At 35.3% G+C, this 21,778-nt stretch overlaps 1 non-coding gene across 1 annotated transcript; it reads left to right on the top strand.

The window, feature by feature from the left end:
* The first annotated feature begins 4,221 nt into the window (after positions 1-4,221).
* LOC113736137 (small nucleolar RNA R71) lies at positions 4,222-4,328 on the top strand. The gene has a single exon (XR_003459628.1). It is a non-coding gene; the product is annotated as a small nucleolar RNA R71 (small nucleolar RNA).
* The last annotated feature ends 17,450 nt before the right edge of the window (positions 4,329-21,778 follow it).

Genomic DNA, 21,778 nt, shown 5'->3' with positions numbered 1-21,778 from the left:
TTAAATGCCGTTCTATACACCCACAAAGTATCTTCAAGATTGTTTGTCCAATCCTTTCTCGATCGGTTGACCGTTTTCTCCAAAATGATTTTAATTTCCCGGTTGGCTAACTCCGCTTGGCCATTGACTTGAGGATGATAGGGGAGTGACTTTTTATGCCTGCATCCATATTTAAGCAACAAGGTGTCAATAATTTTATTACAAAAATGCTTACCTTCATCGCTTATTATTGCCTTTGGGACTCCAAACCTACAAAATATGTTCCGTTTAAGGAACTTAAGCACAACTTTAGCATCATTAGTTTGTGAAGGAATGGCCTCCACCCATTTAGAGACATAATCAACTGCTAAAAGGATGTACTTATTATTATATGAGTTAGGAAATAGTCCCATAAAATCAATACACTAAACGTCAAATAGTTCAACTTCCAAATATGTAGTCAAAGGCATTGCATTCTTTCTTGAGATATTACTGGTTCTTTGGCATTGATCACAACTTTTAACCCAATTTCTAGCATCTCGGTACATAGTAGACCAATAAAATTCAGATTGCCATATCTTGGCTACGATTTTAGTTATACTAAAATGACCTCCCATTTTAAGGGTATGACAATGCATTAAAATACTCTGTACCTCTTCTTCTGGAGCACATCTTCTAATTATTCCATCTGCACAGTGTTTGTAAAAGAATGGTTCTTCCCAAAAATAATGTTCGGCATCATTTAAGAATTTTTTTCCTTTAATGAGAATTCAAATCATTTGGTATCACTCCACTAACTACAAAGTTAACTAGATCAGCATATCATGTTGACTTATAAATTGCAATTAAAAACTCATTTGAAAATTCTTCTTTAATGGATGAATGGTCTTCTTGAGGTATGTTTTCCAGTCTAGAAAGATGATCAACGACTAAGTTCTCGGATCCTTTTTTATCTTTGATTTCCAAATCAAATTCCTGCAAGGTTTTGCATATTTCTTATTTAAAAGATATTTGAGTGCTGCATGATCGGTATAAATGATAACTTTAGATCCTACTAAGTACGATCTAAACCTATCCAATGCAAATATCACTGCTAGCAACTCCTTTTCTGTTGTTGCATAGTTAACTTGGGTTTCATTTAACATTTTACTTGCATAATAAATGATATGAAGTCGCTTATCATGTTTTTGTCCAAGAACAGCTCCAACTGCAAAATCACTTGCCTCATACATCAATTCGAATGGTAACCTCCAGTCCGGTGATGCTATTATGGGTGCGGAGACAAGTTCCTTTTTCAACCTATTAAAAGCAAATAAACACTCATCATTAAAGTGAAAAGGAACATCTTTTGCAAGTAATTCACATAAAGGTTTAGCAATTTTGGAGAAATCCTTATTAAACTGCCAATAAAATCCCACGTGTCCAAGAAAGTTTCGAATGCCTTTCACATTGGTAGGTGAAGGTATTCTCTCAATAACCTCTATTTTGGATTGATCTACCTCAATACCTTGTGAAGAAATTTTGTGGCGTAGAACAATACCCTCACAAACCATGAAGTGACATTTTTTCCAATTAAGTACAAGATTTGTTTATTCACATCTCTGCAAAATTAGATCTAAATTGTTAAGACAATGATCATAAGTATATCCAAATACAGAAAAATCATCCATGAAGATTTTCATAATTTTCTCATTAAAATCAGAGAAAATTGCTATCATGCATCGTTGGAAGGTGGCCGGTGCATTGCACAGTCCAAAAAGTATTCTTCGAAATGTAAAAGTGCCGTAAGGACAAGTGAATGTGGTTTTCTCTTGATCTTCCGGTGCAATGACTATTTGATTGTATCCTGAAAAATCATCCAAGAAACAATAAAATTCATATCCAGCCAATTTTTCTACCATTTGATCAAGAAAAGAAAGAGAGAAATGATCCTTTCTAGTGACTGTATTCAGTTTTCTATAATCTATACAAACTCGCAACCCAACTACAACTCTAGATGGAATCATTTTATCATTGTTACCACGTACTATGGTTATCCCCCTTTTTCTTTGGTACTACATGAATAGAAGAAATCTAAACACTATCAAAAATTGAAAAAATTATACATGCATCCAGCCATTTAAGAATCTCTACTCTTACCACTTCTTTCATGTTTGGATTTAACCTTCTTTGAGTTTCAACTACTGGTTTAGAATCTTCTTCTAACAAGATCCGATGCATACAAATAGTTGGACTGATTCTCTTGATATCAGAAATCGTCCATCCTATTGCCTTTAAATGCTTTTTCAAAATACGTAAGAGCTTGCCTAGTTGTTCCTCATCTAGTGCAGAATTTACAATCACCGGCAATGTTTCTTTTTCTCCAAGAAATGCGTATTTGAGGTGTTTAGGCAGCGGCTTAAGTTCAAGCTGTGGAGCTTGCTCACACGATGGTGGAGGTAATCCTTTACTCAGTCCTAACTCCTCATATGCATTTCTCCTTTTGTAGGAAACTTGTGCCTGGAAAAATTCAGTCATTTCTTCAACTTGTTCCTCTTGTAAGCCTACACCATTAAGACAAAGTTCAAGAGAATTATTATCAAGATTAACTTGACTCATCTCTAATGCCAATTCACCATATATGTCAATAGAATAAACATGGTCGGTAAAAGAGGGATACTTCTCCACTTTACTCAAATCAAACTCCACTTCCTCTTCACTATTTGGAACTTGAACTTACCTCGTTTGACATCTATTATTGTACCTGCAGTGGCCAGAAATGGTCTGCTAAGTATAATAGGTACATTGACATCTTCCTCCATATCTAAAATAACAAAATCGACAGGAATAATGAATTTCTGTACTTTAATAAGCACATTTTCCAATATGTCCATTGAATGTCTAATAGACCTATAAGCCAATTGCAAGGAAATGTTAGTACAGTTTAACTCTTTCAACCCTAATTGTCTAGTCACAGTAAAAGGAATCAATGGAACACTTGCACCAAGGTCCCAAAGTGCTTTAGAAAATTCTACATTACCAATAGTGCAAGGAACTGTGAAACTCCCTGGATCTTTCAACTTTGGTGGCAATTTGTTTTGTATGATGGCACTACATTTTTCCGTTAATGCAATTATCTCGCTATCTACTAACTTCTTTTTCTTAGTCATTATCTCCTTGAAAAACGTTGTGTATGAAGGAATCTGCAAAATAGCAGCAACAAAAGGAATATTAATATGTAATTGTTTGAAAATGTTGACAAACTTCTCAAATTCTTTGTCATTTCTCGAAGGTTTCAATCTTTGAGGGAATGACACTGGTGGAGGAATTGGTGTTGTATCTCCAATTTGTGGCTCATTTTTTTCCACATTTTCTTTCCCTTTAATTTTCTTACTATCCTCTCCTAACTCACTCAACTGCTTGTTCTCTCTTCTTTCACATTCTCTCTCACATTCAACTACAGGCGGCTTACCTATTTCCTTACCACTACGGAGGGTTATAGTCTTCACATGCTCCCTTGGATTCACCTCAGTCTTGCTAGGTAAATCTCCATGGTTGCGATTGTTAATTGCATTTGTTATTTGACATAATTGGACCTCAACATTCCTGTACATATTGGTGAGTTAGTCCATCCGTCTCTCAATTCTTTCAAACCGTTGAGTAGTGACACTGGCTAACTTTTCAATTTTATCATTTGATACATTTGCCAGCTTTTTAATTGCCAATTTTCAAGTTGGTTTGGACTCCGAAAGTGGTTGCTTCGGTTGAAAACCCGGTAGATTAACTGGTCTTTATTGGTTCCCTTGATCCTTCCATCCAAAATTCGGGTGATTACGCCATCCTGAATTATAGGTATTGGAATATGGATTGTTTTGGGATGGACGGTTGTAATTGTTAAGATATTGAACCTATTCACTGCTAAAACACATAGAATCATCATGATCTCTGCCGCAAGTAATACAACATGCAACAACTACTCCTTGATTAGAGTTAGAACCAACGTGCCTATTAAGCATCTTAACCACATTATCCATTTTTACACTTAACATATTCAAGGTATCTATTTCGAGCAAACCTACGGTTCTCCTTGTATTACCTCGTTCGTTTGCCCATTGGTAGTTGTTAGCAGCCATTTCTTCAATCAATTGTTGAGCTTCCTAAGCTGTCTTTCCCATCAATGCTCCTCCCGTTGCCGCATCTACATACGTCTTTGTTAGATAGGTGAGACCATTATAAAATTTGTGGACTACTAGCCAATCTGGTAAACCATGATGAGGACATCTTCGTTGTAGTTCCCGATAGCGCCCCCAAGCTTTATACAATGTCTCTCCTTCCTATTGAAAGAAACTAGTTATATCCATTCTGAGTTTAGCAGTTTTTTCAGGTGGAAAGAATTTATTTAGAAACGCCTTAGCTAATTCAGCCCAAGTAGTAAAAGTGTTTGGAGGATGAGATTGTAGCCAAATCTTGGCTTTGTCCTTTAGCGAGAATGGAAACTATCGAAGTTTAATTGCATCATCATTAACACCATTAAACTTAATTGTATCATAAATTTCAAGAAATGTTGACAAGTGAGAATTTGGATCTTCAGTAGCATTACCTCCATATTGAGATTGTTGTACCATTTGAATCAATGATGGTTTAATTTCAAAATTATTAGCATTTACCGTTGGCCTTGCAATGCTAGTTTGAGAACCTTGTGTTTCCGGTAAAGTAAAATCTCGTAGAATTTGCCTATTTGGTTCATTTTCCGCAATTTCTTCCTCAAATGGTAATTCTATCAAAATTTCTTCTATCAGCTGCCAAATCTCTTGTTCCTCTTGATGCGGTGTATTTTTCCTTTGCCTCCATAGTGTCTTCTCAATTTCAAAATCGAAAAGTACAACTTCTCGATTTGATCGGTGCATACACTACAAATAAAAACAAGAGAATTTTTTGCAGTTTTAATTGTTAAAATCAACTATAAACAACTTGAATAAAAACAATGAAAATATCTAAATTAATAGAGATGATTAGGCCCTAATATTGCTGCTCCCCGGCAGCGGCGCCAAAAATTTGACGGGAGTTTTATATCAATGCAAGTTTAAATCCGATTTTATACCCGTTGACTGCAAATATATAGGCCGAAATCGTAATGTAGGGTATGTATCGGGTTGATCCCACGAGAAGCAAATTAAACAAGTACTAGGCCCTTATTTTTCTCTATTATTTAGATTTATAATAAATCTGAACAAGCAAATTATAATGCTATTGTCTACAACTCTGGTTTAATCAATGTTAAATGCAAATGGAGAAATTTCACTAAAGATTGAATCTAAGGATGTAGATTCCACTTATGGCATAAACAACACAAATGAATAGATTTACCTCTTGTTATTTTTCTTGTTTAACCAGGGATTCATTTCCAATTTTACCAAACCTCATTCTCATGATGAAATGGCCTAGAGTAATATAGTTTTCCCTATTTTCATGGTGAAATACTAGTTTTACTCTGTTTCCTTCATGAAATGTATGAAAAATCCACTTAAGTGTACATCTATTTTCATGAACATACAACTCAAGCTCTACTCATGTTTTTCAATTGTTACTATCAATTCTCATTAACTAATAACAACTATGAACATGCTATTGGTGATCAAACAATAATAAGTAATTACAACTGCACAAATAGACAAGTTAATACAAGATATAACAAAGTATAGTGTCGCACCCCATTTTTTAGTAAGAAAAATAAATGACGAGTTTAGAAAAATGGTTTTTGATCCAATTTTTTATTGGAAAATGAATTTTTGATTTAAAAAGAAAATGAAGAACATGGGTCTAAATGGGACTTGAAAATGCGACGATTTGACCTAAAATATAGTTTAAAAAGGGTTTTTAAAATTGAAAATGGAGTCGCCACTTGGTATTGAATTGAGGTGTACCAAGTCACCTAAAAATAAATTTTTAAAGAAAAAGTAGAAGAACCCTTTTTAAACGACTCCAAATCTACGAAAATCAAAGAAAAAGATTCGGGAGTCACATTTGAAGAAAGGGAAGGCAAGGATTAGAATCCAAGGCACCCTTTCAACCTAGCCAAAGTTAGTTGCGCGATTTAGTCAAAGATTTTCTGATTTTAACCGAAAGATTTATCACATTTGGATGTACTATATGAATGCAAACCTTAGACCTAAGAGAGAAAATGGGGGGTCGAAATTTCTCTTCAAAACTTAATTGGTACCAATCACATTAATTGTGACGCCTAATGGGGACTTTTTGAAGAGGTCACGAATAATGCAAAAATATGAGAGTCTAAGAAAAGGAAAGGAAAATAAGAAAATTAAAAAAAATCAAAATTATACAAATATACATGTCCTAAAGGAATGCATCATGTCGGGTATGGGAAACTAATATTCGTGACTCAATGTTCCCTTTAATAGAGGGAATACGAGCGTGCTAAGATTAGAAAGCCAAACTCGTCCATATCCCATATCCAAGGGGTTTTTCCTAGTCTAATCAAATAAATGTACTAACTTAGGTCTAATTCTTAAATGAAATGCAAGTCTAATGGTATGTATTGTGACGCCCTGAAAAAAAAAAAAAAGAGTTTGAGAACCCGGAAATTTTCTAAATTTTTAGGGTTTATTTTATTAAATCTCCCGCCTTTTCTACATTTTCTTTATTAGAAAAATTCCCCACATAAAGTTTTTGAGCAAAGATAGTTTAAAAATGATTTTTCTAGTATCGGTTAGTTTTTGAGAAATTAAGAGCGTATTTTGAACGGGGGACCCGCAAGTGCGGTAAATACATTATATTTTTGCCAACTTGTTGGAATTTTGTATTAACTGATATTATTTTACAAAGTGTTAAGATATTTGTATTGGAGAGACAAAAAGATAAGATTAAAGCTTAGAGGTGCCAAGTGTCACAAACCCATTGGATGTTGAATTTAACCAAGACTTTTCTAACTTTACTAAAACCAATTTGGACCCAAATTTTCTCCCATTTTTCTTGTCATGGCCGGCTGTTAAGAGGAGCAAAATAAGAGAGAAAAAAACTTCATTTTCTACTCCACTTTCTAGCTTCAATCTTACTCCAATCTACCAAATCAACCATTGAATCTTGTTTTTGCTCCATAGAAAACATTAAGTGAGTATTTGTGAGGTGTTTATTGGAGTGATTTGGAAGATTTAAGTGCAAGGTTGCTCCATCTCTTTGGTTACCAAGGTGAGTAGTGAAGGATCCCTTTCCTCCCTTAATTGATGCTTAAATCATGATTGGTGGTGGTATGAGATGCAATATTATGGATTATTTCTTGATTTGTGGTTGAAGTGATGAAGTTTTATTATTTTTGTGGATTTTTCTATTTTAATATGAACATGATTGTGTGGCTATATATGATGATTGGAAATGATGTTTAAGGACTCTATGAGGTGGAAAAAGTGGTTAATTGCAAACAATTTCTGTTTTGGAAGAAATCTTGGAAAGTTAGGGTTTGATGTTCTTCATTCTGCCCGAATTTGTAACTCATAGATAGAGGCCGAATTGGCCTTAGCTTAAAACATGAAAGTTGTAGGGAATGACATTTTAGAGGTACCTTCAAAATTTCAGGTCAATCGGAGTAGCGTAGCTTGAGAAAAGTCGAAATTACCCTTGCTGTCCTGGTTTTACCCGAATTTGGGAATTGCTTCTGTAATTGGTTGTTTTGGTCAGGAATGCTTCCGAATTGGTTGTTGAGGTCTTCTGATGAATTGAAGCCGTGTTTCTTAGCTTTCATCTGGTTTTGGAATTTCTGGATTTCGACTTGGAGAGCCTGAGTTATGATGTTTCCGCTAGAATGTGTTTTGGTGGATCTGTTTTTGTGATTCCGATGTAGTATCTTGCATTTTTGACCTGGTTACACTCGAAACTGGGTTGAGTGACCTTCTGGGATATTGTACCCCTATCTCTTAGCTTCGAAACAGTGGGTCTTGCACTTTCATCCGACAATCGTAGCGCCTTTGGTACCATTACCGCAAAATGACGTCAAAGCTATTTTACTGGTTTTGAGCTTAACTTTCATTTCCGAACTTTTCCCTAACTTGACTTGTACTAGTACTACTTGGAGCTTGCTGAATGGCTATTGGATGAACTTGTTGTTGTGTGTGTACCTTTGGGACTGGCTGAGGAAATGATGAAGCCATGATGGCCGGAAAAGTAAGCAAATTTAGGGGAAGTGCTGTCCGAACTTTTAAAGGACTTGTTTGCATTGAGTTTGTGATCTAAGACTTGGATTTGAGAAAGGCAATGATATATGATGGATGGTTTCTGAGCCATGGAGGTGAGTGACCTCAAACTATTTCTGAAGTTATTTATGAACCGTTTCCTGCATTATTTACTTTTGAGCTGTTTCCAAAGTTACTTTTGTACCGTTTTCTTGCATTATTTACCTTTAAACTGTTTCCAAAATTACTTTTAAACTATTTTCTTGCACATCATGCGTGCTTGCATGTGAGTGTTTTTTATTTGCTATATTTTCTTGACTTCATGACTTGTATTATTGATTGATAACGTGTTAAGTGCTTTGAATGATTTCCAAAACGAGCTTTCTAGGCGAGTGTGTACTTTATCGCACTCGACCTAAATAACTGTGCAATTTTCAATGATTTAATTATTGAAATGCTAGTTGCGCATGATGTAAGTCTTTTGGGCTGAACTGGCCATTGCCCCTTGTTACCGGTCATCTCGAGCCAGAAACGGTCTCGATCGGGTGATTAGGGACTTGGGTGAACGTTTGGTATACTCGAGTATTACCTTTGTAGGTTGGTGGAGGTTGGTGGAGTCTGGTGAATGAAATGAATGATCAAATGAGCGAGGGGTTTATTTATAAAAGAAAAGAAAATGCATTTTTCAAAAGTTTGAAGGAAGGAGGAAATGTCAGGAGAACGAACGTATCTTTTTCATGAATGTTACTATCGCTTTCCATTGTAAATGTTCCTTGAATTATTGATACTCCATTTTAATGTATTGTAAATGTTGTAATTGTTTCTGGACTTATCATTTGATTTATGACATCATTGAAATGAACTATTGTGAAACCGATTTGATTACTGATTTTAATGGTTACTCGCTGAGCTTCTAGCTCACCCCAAAAATATTTTATTCCCCTCCACAGGGCTCGTGGCGAAGGAAGGCTTGTTGTGATTTTATTGTTGTGAAATTTCTCTTGTATAAAAATTGGGATCATGGATTAGAGTGGCGCAGTGGAAGCGTGGACGCTTCGCTTTTGATATGTAAATGTTGGAACATTTGATGTATATATGAGATTTATATTGTAATCTGTTTGAGGAATGTAGTGAACGACTGAGTTCCTGCGAGAGTTGGGCAGGCGGCCCGCCGAACCCTCTGGTACGCCTTAAGGGGAGGTGGGGCCGTCACAGTTGGTATCAGAGCTTAGATTTCAGATCTCGGTAGTGTATCCTAGGCTTGATGTTTAGGATGCCGGACTGTGGGTTTGGTTTGAAATATTAGTGATTCTTGAGGGATATCTTGATCTGATTAGTACAAGAGGGAATGTCGAGGACGACATTCGTTTAAGGAGGGGAGTTTGTGACGCCCTGAAAAAAAAAAAAAGAGTTTGAGAACCCGGAAATTTTCTAAATTTTTAGGGTTTATTTTATTAAATCTCCCGCTTTTTCTACATTTTCTTTATTAGAAAAATTCCCCACATAAAGTTTTTGAGCAAAGATAGTTTAAAAATGATTTTTCTAGTATCGGTTAGTTTTTGAGAAATTAAGAGCGTATTTTGAACGGGGGACCCGCAAAGTGCGGTAAATACATTATATTTTTGCCAACTTGTTGGAATTTTGTATTAAGTGTTATTATTTTACAAAGTGTTAAGATATTTGTATTGGAGAGACAAAAAGATAAGATTAAAGCTTAGAGGTGCCAAGTGTCACAAACCCATTGGATGTTGAATTTGACCAAGACTTTTCTAACTTTACTAAAACCAATTTGGACCCAATTTTTCTCCCATTTTTCTTGTCATGGCCGGCTGTTAAGAGGAGCAAAATAAGAGAGAAAAAAACTTCATTTTCTACTCCACTTTCTAGCTTCAATCTTACTCCAATCTACCAAATCAACCATTGAATCTTGTTTTTGCTCCATAGAAAACATTAAGTGAGTATTTGTGAGGTGTTTATTGGAGTGATTTGGAAGATTTAAGTGCAAGGTTGCTCCATCTCTTTGGTTACCAAGGTGAGTGGTGAAGGATCCCTTTTCTCCCTTAATTGATGCTTAAATCATGATTGGTGGTGGTATGAGATGCAATATTATGGATTATTTCTTGATTTGTGGTTGAAGTGATGAAGTTTTATTATTTTTGGAGATTTTTCTGTTTTAATATGAACATGATTGTGTGGCTATATATGATGATTGGAAATGATGTTTAAGGACTCTATGAGGTGGAAAAAGTGGTTAATTGCAAACAATTTCTGTTTTGGAAGAAATCTTGGAAAGTTAGGGTTTGATGTTCTTCATTCTGCCCGAATATGTAACTCATAGATAGAGGCCGAATTGGCCTTAGCTTAAAACATGAAAGTTGTAGGGAATGACATTTTAGAAGTACCTACAAAATTGCAGATCAATCGGAGTAGCGTAGCTTGAGAAAAGTCGAAATTACCCTTGCTGTCCTGGTTTTACCCGAATTTGGGAATTGCTTCTGTAATTGGTTGTTTTTGTCAGGAATGCTTCCGAATTGGTTGTTGAGGTCTTCTGATGAATTGAAGCCGTGTTTCTTAGCTTGCAGTTGGTTTTGGAATTTCTGGATTTGGACTTGGAGAGCCTGAATTATGATGTTTCCCCTAGAATGCGTTTTGGTGAATCTGTTTTTGTGATTCCGATGTAGTATCTTGCATTTTTGACCTGGTTACACTCGAAACTGGGTTGAGTGACCTTCTGTAATATTGTACCCCTATCTCTTAGCTTCGAAACGGTGGGTCTTGCACCTTCATCTGACAATCGTAGCGCCTTTGGTACCATTACCGCAAAATGACGTCAAAGCTATTTTTCTGGTTTTGAGCTTAACTTTCATTTCCGAACTTTTCCCTAGCTTGACTTGTACTAGTACTACTTGGAGCTTGCTGAATGGCTATTGGATGAACTTGTTGTTGTGTGTGTACCTTTGGGACTGGCTGAGGAAATGATGAAGCCATGATGGCCGGAAAAGTAAGCAAATTTAGGGGAAGTGCTGTCCGAACTTTTAAAGGACTTGTTTGCATTGAGTTTGTGATCTAAGACTTGGATTTGAGCAAGACAATGATATATGATGGATGGTTTCTGAGCCATGGAGGTGAGTGACCTCAAACTATTTCTGAAATTATTTATGAACCGTTTCCTGCATTATTTACTTTTGAGCTGTTTCCAAAGTTACTTTTGTACCATTTTCTTGCATTATTTACCTTTAAACTGTTTCCAAAGTTACTTTTGAACTGTTTTCTTGCACATCATGCGTGCTTGCATGTGAGTGTTCCTTATTTGCTATATTTTCTTGACTTCATGACTTGTATTATTGATTGATAACGTGTTAAGTGCTTTGAATGATTTCCAAAACGAGCTTTCTAGGCGAGTGTGTACTTTATCGCACTCGACCTAAATAACTGTGCAATTTTTAAAGATTTAATTGTTGAAATGCTAGTTGCGCATGATGTAAGCCTTTTGGGCTGAACTGGCCATTGCCCCTTGTTACCGGTCATCTCGAGCCAGAAACGGTCTCGGTCGGGTGATTAGGGACTTGGGTGAACGTTTGGTATACTCGAGTATTACCTTTGTAGGTTGGTGGAGGTTGGTGGAGTCTGGTGAATGAAATGAATGACCAAATGAGCGAGGGGTTTATTTATAAAAGAAAAGAAAATGCATTTTTCAAAAGTTTGAAGGAAGGAGGAAATGTCAGGAGAACGAACGTATCTTTTTCATGAATGTTACTATTGCTTTCCATTGTAAATGTTCTTTGAATTATTGATACTCCATTTTAATGTATTGTAAATGTTGTAATTGTTTCTGGACTTATCATTTGATTTATGACATCATTGAAATGAACTATTGTGAAACCGATTTGATTACTGATTTTAATGGTTACTCGCTGAGCTTCTAGCTCACCCCAAAAATATTTTATTCCCCTCCACAGGGCTCGTGGCGAAGGAAGGCTTGTTGTGATTTTATTGTTGTGGAATTTCTCTTGTATAAGAATTGGGATCATGGATTAGAGTGGCGCAGTGGAAGCGTGGACGCTTCGCTTTTGATATGTAAATGTTGGAACATTTGATGTATATATGAGATTTATATTGTAATCTGTTTGAGGAATGTAGTGAACGACTGAGTTCCGGCGAGAGTTGGGCAGGCGGCCCGCCGAACCCTCTGGTACGCCTTAAGGGGAGGTGGGGCCGTCACATGTATCACACATAGGGATATATATATATAGATATAGGGAAATTAAGGATAAGGGATATACGTATAAGGGGAACATGCAAAAAATGATAAAAGACCCTAAAAAGTGAAAAATATGCATGAGAATGTAATGTAGTCATACGAACATGATCTAGCGTAGGAGGTCCCTAAGGGTCTAGCATTGGACTAGCCCTTAACTAACGCTCTCTCACAAGCATTGGACTTGTGAGGGCTCGAGAAGAAGACCATGACTAGCATTGGATTAGCCACGGTAACGTGCATTCATTCACATAATCAAATATAATACTAAAGCAAATAGACATACAAAGCACCTAGTTTCACATAGCACGTAGCACATAAGCATGCTTATCTAGATGCAAAAGCCTAGGAAAACGATAAACACATAGGCACACACAAGCATATAGCACATAAGCCCTATCTATTACACTTGGGGAACCCTACTACAATCTAAAAGGGGGAAATAAATAATTAATTAATTAAAAAAAATACCTAACTATTACAATTGTGGCATTTAATTGCCTTCCCCAAATAATTGCAAATTGAATTAAAATAAATGAACAAAATTGAAACAAATAAAGCGAATAAATAAATAAATAAAATAAAACATTCAAAAGGCATGCAATTAAACACATAAAATCACGTAGAGCAAGTAGGGTCAAATAAAATGAGAAATAAGGGATAGGGTGTACCTCCCTGGAGTTGGAGCCCTAATGGAGTGAAATTACTTATTTACCCTCCAAAAATTAAAAAAAGGTCAAGCCATCACTTTAATTAACAAATAATCACAAGAAATAGAGATAAACACTAAATTGAATCATTAAAAGCATTTAAGTAACTAAACAGCCCATATTCACCAAACGAGGACCCAATTGAAAGGAAAAAGAAAGTTTGAGGGGTTAAAAGGCAATTTTTAAAAGTATTTGCATGAATGAATTGAAGACTTTCGGCCAAATGAGGTCACTTTGCTTCTACCATTTCTGCTGCAATAGAATGGGTTTCTTAGATGCAATCCTAAAGCAATTAACATCTCATCCAATCAATCAAAACCATTGACATTAAACTAAAGACCACCACAGAATTCAACAAGCCAACAACTTAAAATGAGGTAATGTAAATTCCAGCAATCTTTCATGCAAATGTTACAATGAAAGTTTCTGCAACCGAAAACATGCGTATGCAACTTTAAGCTTTCAAAAATGCGGATTTTATACAAGACTTCAAACAAAATTCAGCAAAGACCATCACTCAACACCACCTAACAGCTAGACATTATGATTAACGCAATCTAATCATGAACACTAAACCCTTAAAATCATATGAAGACAAATGAAGAAACGAATAGAGGAAGTGTGCAGCGGCAGAGAAAACAAAACCAGCTATCATTTTTCTGCAACATCATTTCATTTCACCAGAGTGCCAACGCAACTAGACAACAGAAGTTTGTATCAAGAAAAGACTGGTATGTCTTGGTGACTTAGCCGAATGTGATCACCCGAACATAATGTTTAACCACTAAACCAAAATGCAAAGCTTCAACCCATGCCCGAACCCAACTATCTACTTTTATTAAGTTCACCAAAAGCAACTTACTATGAAGAATGTATCTAAGATGCCAAGGAAGGGACCTACGATGAACTTGTTCATGGTTTACCAATTGAAACACATACAAAACACAAGCCCCAATCCAACCCAAAAATCTGTAACCAAAGGGAAAGCCTGCTGCCATTCGTTTCCAACACAGATTTCGGACCCAAGCACACAACTTTGATCAAAACATTTCGACCAAAAATCATAACTGTAAATGAAGCAACAAAACACATGGCTATCACCATCCAAATAAACAAACCTCGAAGGAAATTATGTAAGTTCTGGAAAAGCTTTCATACAAAACGGTTTGAAAACCTTCCTATTCACAATAATGCTTTCTACAATTCTGATGCGGCAAAGATACACGAAGATAAAACTTGGTTTGGACATGCATGTGGTGTATCAACTGAGCAACAAATCCCAGATTTCAGCCCAAATAAAAGTTCCAGCAACAACCAAGTCAATGCTCCAACATCCGAACAGACCAAGACAAATTAAAAATGAAACAGGCCACTTTTCTTCACAATTTATCCAACAATTCAAACGTACAGGCCATGTAAATGTCTTTTCTTTTCAAAGCTGGGGTCTTGCTACTGAACTATAGCCTAGGGATGAAATATAATCCACACCAAACAAATTTCAGACCCTAACATACCCATCATACACCATGACAGCAAAAGGCAACATCTTTAAGCTATAATCATAAACCACCATCGGAACTCTTAACCACATTCATCGACTCATAGTTCAACATAGTTTCATGATTATTTAATAAAAATTATCTATAGGAAGGGAAAGGAACCTTACAGGGCTATTTTCTGATGGATTTCAGCAGCAAAACTTGAGTAGCAGTTCCTTTCCTTCTTTTCTGTTTGATCCAAAGCTTTCCTTCACTTCCCTTCTTGGTTTCTCCTCTTGTTCACTTGTTCATTCTTCCCTGCTAGCCCGAAGCTTGCTTTCTCCGTGGGTTTTCTTCAACCCCAGACCTTTCTTCTCCAGCCCTTGTTTTCTCTTCCCTAGCTTTTCCCTACTCAGTCGTCAATATTCCTCAGCCCCCCAGATCCTTACTCCTCTCGGTTCTCTCTCAAAGCTGTCCCCGACTATCCCTTCAAACTTCAGCCGTCCTCCCCCAGCCCGTTACTCCTAGCTTTCTCTACTGGTGGTTCTCTCCTTTCCTAAAAACCTAACCTTTCCTTTTGGCCCGTCACCTCTATTTTCAAACCCCAGCCATCGTACCTCATTCTTAGCTCACTCAAAAAACCCCCTTCTTTTATAACAAACAAAAAACACTAAACCCTCCTCTCAAGGGTTCTGATGGTAGCCAAGTCATTAGCTTTGTGGATCATCCGATGGTGAACAAAAAAACAAGGAGTTGCGGTGCCTTCCTGATCTTTTTTTTCGTTTCTCATTTTTTGCTTGAAATGTTATATGAAGAAATGGGCACGGATCCTGTGTAGCTCGGATGCATGAGCTTGCTTCTCCTTTTCCTTTTTTTAATTAAATAACAATAAACTTGAATCTAAAATAAATAAAGCATATTTTTGTGAATGGTTTTCTCTCTCTTTTCTTTCGATAAATTTTATGCTAAAATGACTTAAAAATAAAATAAAAACCTAAAAGTAAATAAAAACTAACATAAAAAAACAAAAATAAGAGTAAATAAAACTACACTAAAAATTTGGTGTCTACATATAGATCACATTCAATTCATATTATTTAGTCATAAGTTTCATTTACTCCCTAGATAAAGAAGTTTAGCTGCTCATGAATGATATAAAAATCAAACTCACAGGTTTATTTATGCAAACATCATAAAGTACAATTACAAAAAAGATAAAAGAAAGCTTAGCCAATTAATGGTGAAACCCTCAAATTTCTGCTATGTTCTTGTACAAGATAAGTCTCCAATTACTTCCTCCAGAACTCCTCACTAGAGAGAAACTTGTTGTAAGAAGAAAAACTAGCTACGTATGGTGATGTTTTGCTTCTCCATTCTGTCTCTGCATAAAAGGTGGTAGAAAGGCATTTTTTTTCTCTTTCATGATTTCAACTACTTAAATTTTGTAAAGAAGTCAAAAGATATGTTGTTTTGACTAGTCAATAACTCATTTGGTCTTCTCTTTTGCTGCAGAAGCATATGCCACCGAATTTTCTCTCCCAAGATAGCTGGAAAGCTGTATGAAAAGTGAGAAAAAATGACTGTGCCACTTACTGAAGAGAGAGGCAGATCTGAGCCTCGGATCCGAGCGGTGAAGATCGATCCGAGAATTTTCTCTGATTGATCCGAGCTCGGATCGTTTGACCTCGGATACTCTGCTCCAAAAGTACAGACGAGGGATCGGATCGCCCTTTACTCACACGGATCCGACCTCGGATCCGTGCTGATGAATTTTCTTTTTTTTTTTTTACTTTTTCTCTTTTCTCTTCATGTTTGCTCCTAGTTTCTCTTGTACTTTATCCTCAGGACAATTCTTACAATTCCTTCATCTCGTGCATGAATTCCATATATCAATATCTTTTATAATTTCACAAAAATTAACACATTAATCCACTTACTTATCAAATTTTGAACACTTAAACAATATTTAATCGATTGTCACCAAAAGAGTTCAAATATGATTTTAATCTTCTCAAAACATACCAAAAGTTTATGCCAAATTGTAAATATACGTTAAATATTCACTTATCAAAAGAAACTCCCCGTTAATAATGCCATGCCACCTTCTTAGTTATGTGTCCATCTGACATTATGAGTGTGAAAAAAATTGTTAAAATGGCCCATTTTAACAAGCAAACTCTCATGGGTAAGCAAGTTTGGACTTTTCTTATCTCTCTTATACACACTTACTCGATGGTAATTGTCCTATTTAACTCTAATAGTGTCACTACTTAGAAGAAGGCAAAAAAGGTTAAAAGAATGAAGAAAACAATCACTCTTTCTAAAGCACATGATGCTACATAATATCTAATGTTTTAGTAAAAAAAGCTAGCAAATTAAGACAAGAAAGCTAGAAAAGGAATCTTTCTTGGCAAATAAATTTCATGTTTTGTAGCAAAACATTTGTAATCCAATTAAGACATTTCTCACAGACAATGGTAGATCAAGTGGTTTTAAAATCTCACTTATCCAAAGAAAAGAAAAAGGGACAAAGATATGGTTTTTAGGACTTCACTGGTACACAAGAAACTTTTTTCAAAAAAAGGTCTATGAGTGCCTAGTGCATTACAGTGTTAACGGTTAAAGTTGCATAGTGTAGTGCATAGAAAATTGTGAGGTTACTTGATAGGTGTTGTACTTGCTAAATAGCAAGGTATATGGTGTTAAGATTATTCACTCCTAACACTTATAAGCTTATTTTTTATGAGGAAATTAAAATATGTACCTCATAAATCAAGAAATAATTCAAACTTGAATTGAAATATGTGGTACGCAAAATTACATTAAAAATCTTTTTATTGATCAACCAACTTAAGTCCATTGAAAAACTTCTACTCCTTACTAGATGGGAGTGATATTTGGCGTAGCTAAATAAAGATTTAATTGAGTAGAATAAAATGAGAATATCCGTTTTCAAGTTGACTTGTGTGGACTATCATTTAATTTTTCATTTTCCAAGCAAGGAAGCAAGTAAGTTTCTTTCTTTTGGAACTTTTGAATGTGAACTCAATTAATGATTTCGGTTTACTATCTCTTATGTGCTATTGCAATTCAATGGGATTTACACCTTTTTTCCAATTAAAGATGTATTAATTATAGCCCAAATTCTACTTTGTTTTGTTTTTGTTTTTCTTTCCTTTAACATTAAAGCTTTGGTAACCAACATGCAGGAATAATTTAGAGGAACAATAGGAAAAAAAGTGACAGCAATGGAATACGTTTGCATTTGTAGATCATGCAAGACTTGGGGTTCAAGAACAAATTCATACTACTATTTCTTTGAGCTGGAGAATGCAGGATATCAGATTTGAAGGGGGTGTATTTGTAAAGATTAATGCTTTGGATTCTCCATCGCAGGGGTGCTTATTTTTTATATGTTTGAACAAAGGTGCATATTGCAAAATAAAGAAAATTTCGGTAGACTTCATCTGTAATTCAGCAATGAATAGGGAGATTTTTGCCAGACAAGAAAGAATGGGTGAGAGCCAACGCTTTGCTTGGCTTGTTGAGAGGTACTAGATGACCTGCACCTCTTACAGTCACAAGTGTCAATCTTTCATACTCCACTATCCTCCCTCCAACCTGCATGCATTGTATAGAAACAACCTTAGTTAGTTGAATGAATCGGCAACATGCACTAATGAAGAACAGGTACAATTATAACAACGTCAGTTAGATACAATTCAATTCCTTATTCATGCTTTAAACTAGCTAGAATAAAAGAAACAATCTTTGCTCTAGTTAGAATCCTTTAATTGATAAAGACCGCGGGTGTTTCTCAATTTGTATGCCATTGCTCCAATTAAGTACAGAATTATGATGTTGACAACCATCTTATATGAGTAGGTTGCTATATTAGTAAACTTTGTAAAACATAATTATTTCATCACGTTGGTTTCAATAGAAAAAATACACCATGTTTAGCCAAATTGGCTGGATATTCTATACCTATATGAGAAACTTATTCTGAACCTTGACTATACATATATGAATGCTGATTGCTTTTTGTTACATGATCGTATATTTGACAACCTTAGTTCTTTCTTTGATGTAGGTGTATTGGACTAATGACTGGCAAATTACAAATGCCATAAAACTTAAGAACACAAGTAAATAAAAGGCAAGATTAGGTACCTATAAATCCAAATTTTGAGACTACCCTTTTTTGAGTTTCCTATATATAGGTAGGATAGACGGGACATGATCATTGTATATCCTGAACACAAAATCACTGACATAGAGTCATAAAAATGAAAACATGATTAGGTATCATCAGTCAATTTGTTATTATTTCTATGAGTGAACATGTAAAGACAATTAATAGTGAACCTAATACACTTCTTGGAAACCTAAGGACTAATGTTTAAGTAGTAGTAATTTACCTGTAGACTCCCCATTTCAATGTGGATTTCCCTTCTCCATTGTTAGCATGAAATGCAGTTTGAATGTCTATTCTACTAAAATGCTCTTCAACATATTTGGAATAGCACGGGTCATAACTCCCTAGGACAAATTTTATCCTTCTCATACTTCGTCCTTGATAATAATATATCCCAAAAACTTCAAGTATGACGTGCATTAAGATGCATCATATGTATGAGGTTACGGAAATGCAGTTAATTGATAGAAAATATGGAATCACTTGAGAAAGAGAATGCTCATAGTCACAGCTAATACCATCGGCAAAAGAAGAGGTGCTGTTGAGTAGACAAGCAGGAGAATAAATGTTGCAGATGTTAATTTCATTTTATCTCTTAAACACTTCACTCATTGCTCTGCTGCACTTTGGCGTCCAATCATGGAGTTTAAAGTAACATACTTTTTTAGCTTTTCTATATTCTTGATTTGATTTTACTGCATGGCTTCAAGCATACTCTAGTAGTCTTTTATAATTATAGTAATCATCAGTTTTAGGATTTTCCACTTGAGAAAGATATTAAAGTTCTACAAGAAAATGAGCCTTTAGTGATAAAAGAATTTTGTCACTAAAAATCATAAGTTGTCACAGAATAAAATAGTGACAACTTTTCCTTACTATTACAAAGTTGTCACTAGTTCTATTTCACAAATTGTGTCCTTGTGGCGACTTTAGAAGGTCATCACAGAATATCGTATTGTAATGAAGACTTCAAAGTCAGCGCTAACAAGCTTACATTCTGCATTGACTAATGTTGTCACTCCTTGACTTTTTTTTGTCATAGTTACTACAGATATCGTCACAGAATTAAGTTATCTAGTAATGACTTTGAGTCATCAGTGATTTCCTATTCATTTAATGACTAAAACTATTGTCACTCAGTGAACTTTTGGATAGTGACAACATTATGTTGTCAATGAACTTTATTTAATAGGCTAATCACGTATATTGTTTTGAGCTAACCATTTCCAGCACAATTGCAAACAACCACAACAGCCTTATAGCTTTGACTAACATAAAAATCAATGATATTCAACACACAATAAACTATTAAAACATGTATAGCCATAGACATATTTTCAAATTCATTAAAATAAACATCATCCAAAATATTTAAGTCACCAACATTAGTTAAAGTACATATTTGTTAACTATCCACAATTGTAGCTAACCCATCCAAAATAAAGACTACATAGATTTCTATACAAAATCATGGGCAAAATTAACTATGTCTTCAAACCAAAGCCATCTGCATCATGTTCATGGACAAAAAGCTGACCTTTTTTTATCTCTTCATGATCATTAATACCATAGTACTGCAATTATAAAAAAGTGATATATGAATTAGAATATAGATCGGATTACATCTAGCTAAAAGTAAACAAGCTGCTAAGTTTTTTGAAATTTTGTCCCAAATATTTACGTCTCACTTAATTCAAGTTGTATTCGGACCGGCCAAGTAGAAAATTTTGAATTTTCCCATTGCACTAAATTCTAAGTGTATCCAAAGTTTAAGAACCATTTTCTTAAAAAAGTAATTGATAAGTGACTAATTTACGTAATAATTGTATGATATTTTATATTATTTTTAATCACTTTGGTTACATTATTGGAATAAAATGATTCATTTTGGCTATAATTGGTGTAAAATGCTTTTGTTCAATTAAATGAGGTTTTTATCACTTTGTACTTGGATTTTGGTCATTTTGACAGTTTTGACACATTTTCGTATTTCGGATATAACTTGAGCTCCAATGATCGGATTGAGATGATTCTTAAACCAATTTGAAGATAAGAGATAGATCTACAACTTTGGTGAAGATATCTGAATCCAGTTTGAAGGTTTTCTAGGTCAAAAAGCCAAATTACAGTAGCTAATTTCTGTTGGTCGAAGCTGAAACAGGGCAGTGAGTAGTCAAGGGTATTTTGGTCATTTCTCAGCCTACATAGATCCAAATGAGGTGATTCTTGATGCATTGGAAAGCTAATTCAAAGGACTAGTTTTATGTTTTGGTCAAGAGCTAAATCAGCTTTTATCATCAAGAAAAGGTCAGTTGAAGTTGATGCAAAATCGGAGCAGAGCTGGAAATTGAACAAAAGTGCACCAAAACGTCACTATAGCAATCCGGCCGGAACTTGGCTGGATTTGTGGCCGGATTGTGGTAAGAGAGGTCTGCTTTTTACGCGAAAAACTCAATTTCACCTCCACTAAGCCACATGTGATGCTAGACATGTAAGAAACATTCCCAACTGTAAAAGAGAGGTGTAAACCTCATTTCTTGACCAAGTTTCACCTTTATATAGTCAAAACTTGCAAAATTGAAGGAGAATATAGAGCGGCATTACGGGAGAACTTGGAGAGTGCAGAAATGTAGCTCTTTCATCTTCTGAGTTTCAGGTTAGCATTAGTGTAGACTAGTATAGTTCATCTATTCTTGAATATTAGCTAGATTAGGATGAAGATGGAGATGAAGAAGGAGGAGTTGAAACTCAAGTGACATGGGTCATCTCTTCTCCAACTCTTTATCTTTTGTATCAGATTCTTAAGTATAGTTAATATGCAAGTTCTGGATTTTGTGTTCAATATGTGTCTCTAAAGTTTATGCCTTGGGTTTGGTTGAACTTTCTATAATTGTTAGTGTTTATTATTTGATTATTTGATTGCTATGATTTGAGCAAGTTATTTAGCACTTTGGCTCTTTAAATCATGATTAATCTGGTACCATTAATTGTGA

Source organism: Coffea arabica, chromosome 3c, assembly GCF_036785885.1.
Source record: "Coffea arabica cultivar ET-39 chromosome 3c, Coffea Arabica ET-39 HiFi, whole genome shotgun sequence".
NCBI classification, from domain to species: Eukaryota; Viridiplantae; Streptophyta; class Magnoliopsida; order Gentianales; family Rubiaceae; genus Coffea; species Coffea arabica.
This window is presented reverse-complemented; position numbering and strand designations above follow the sequence as displayed.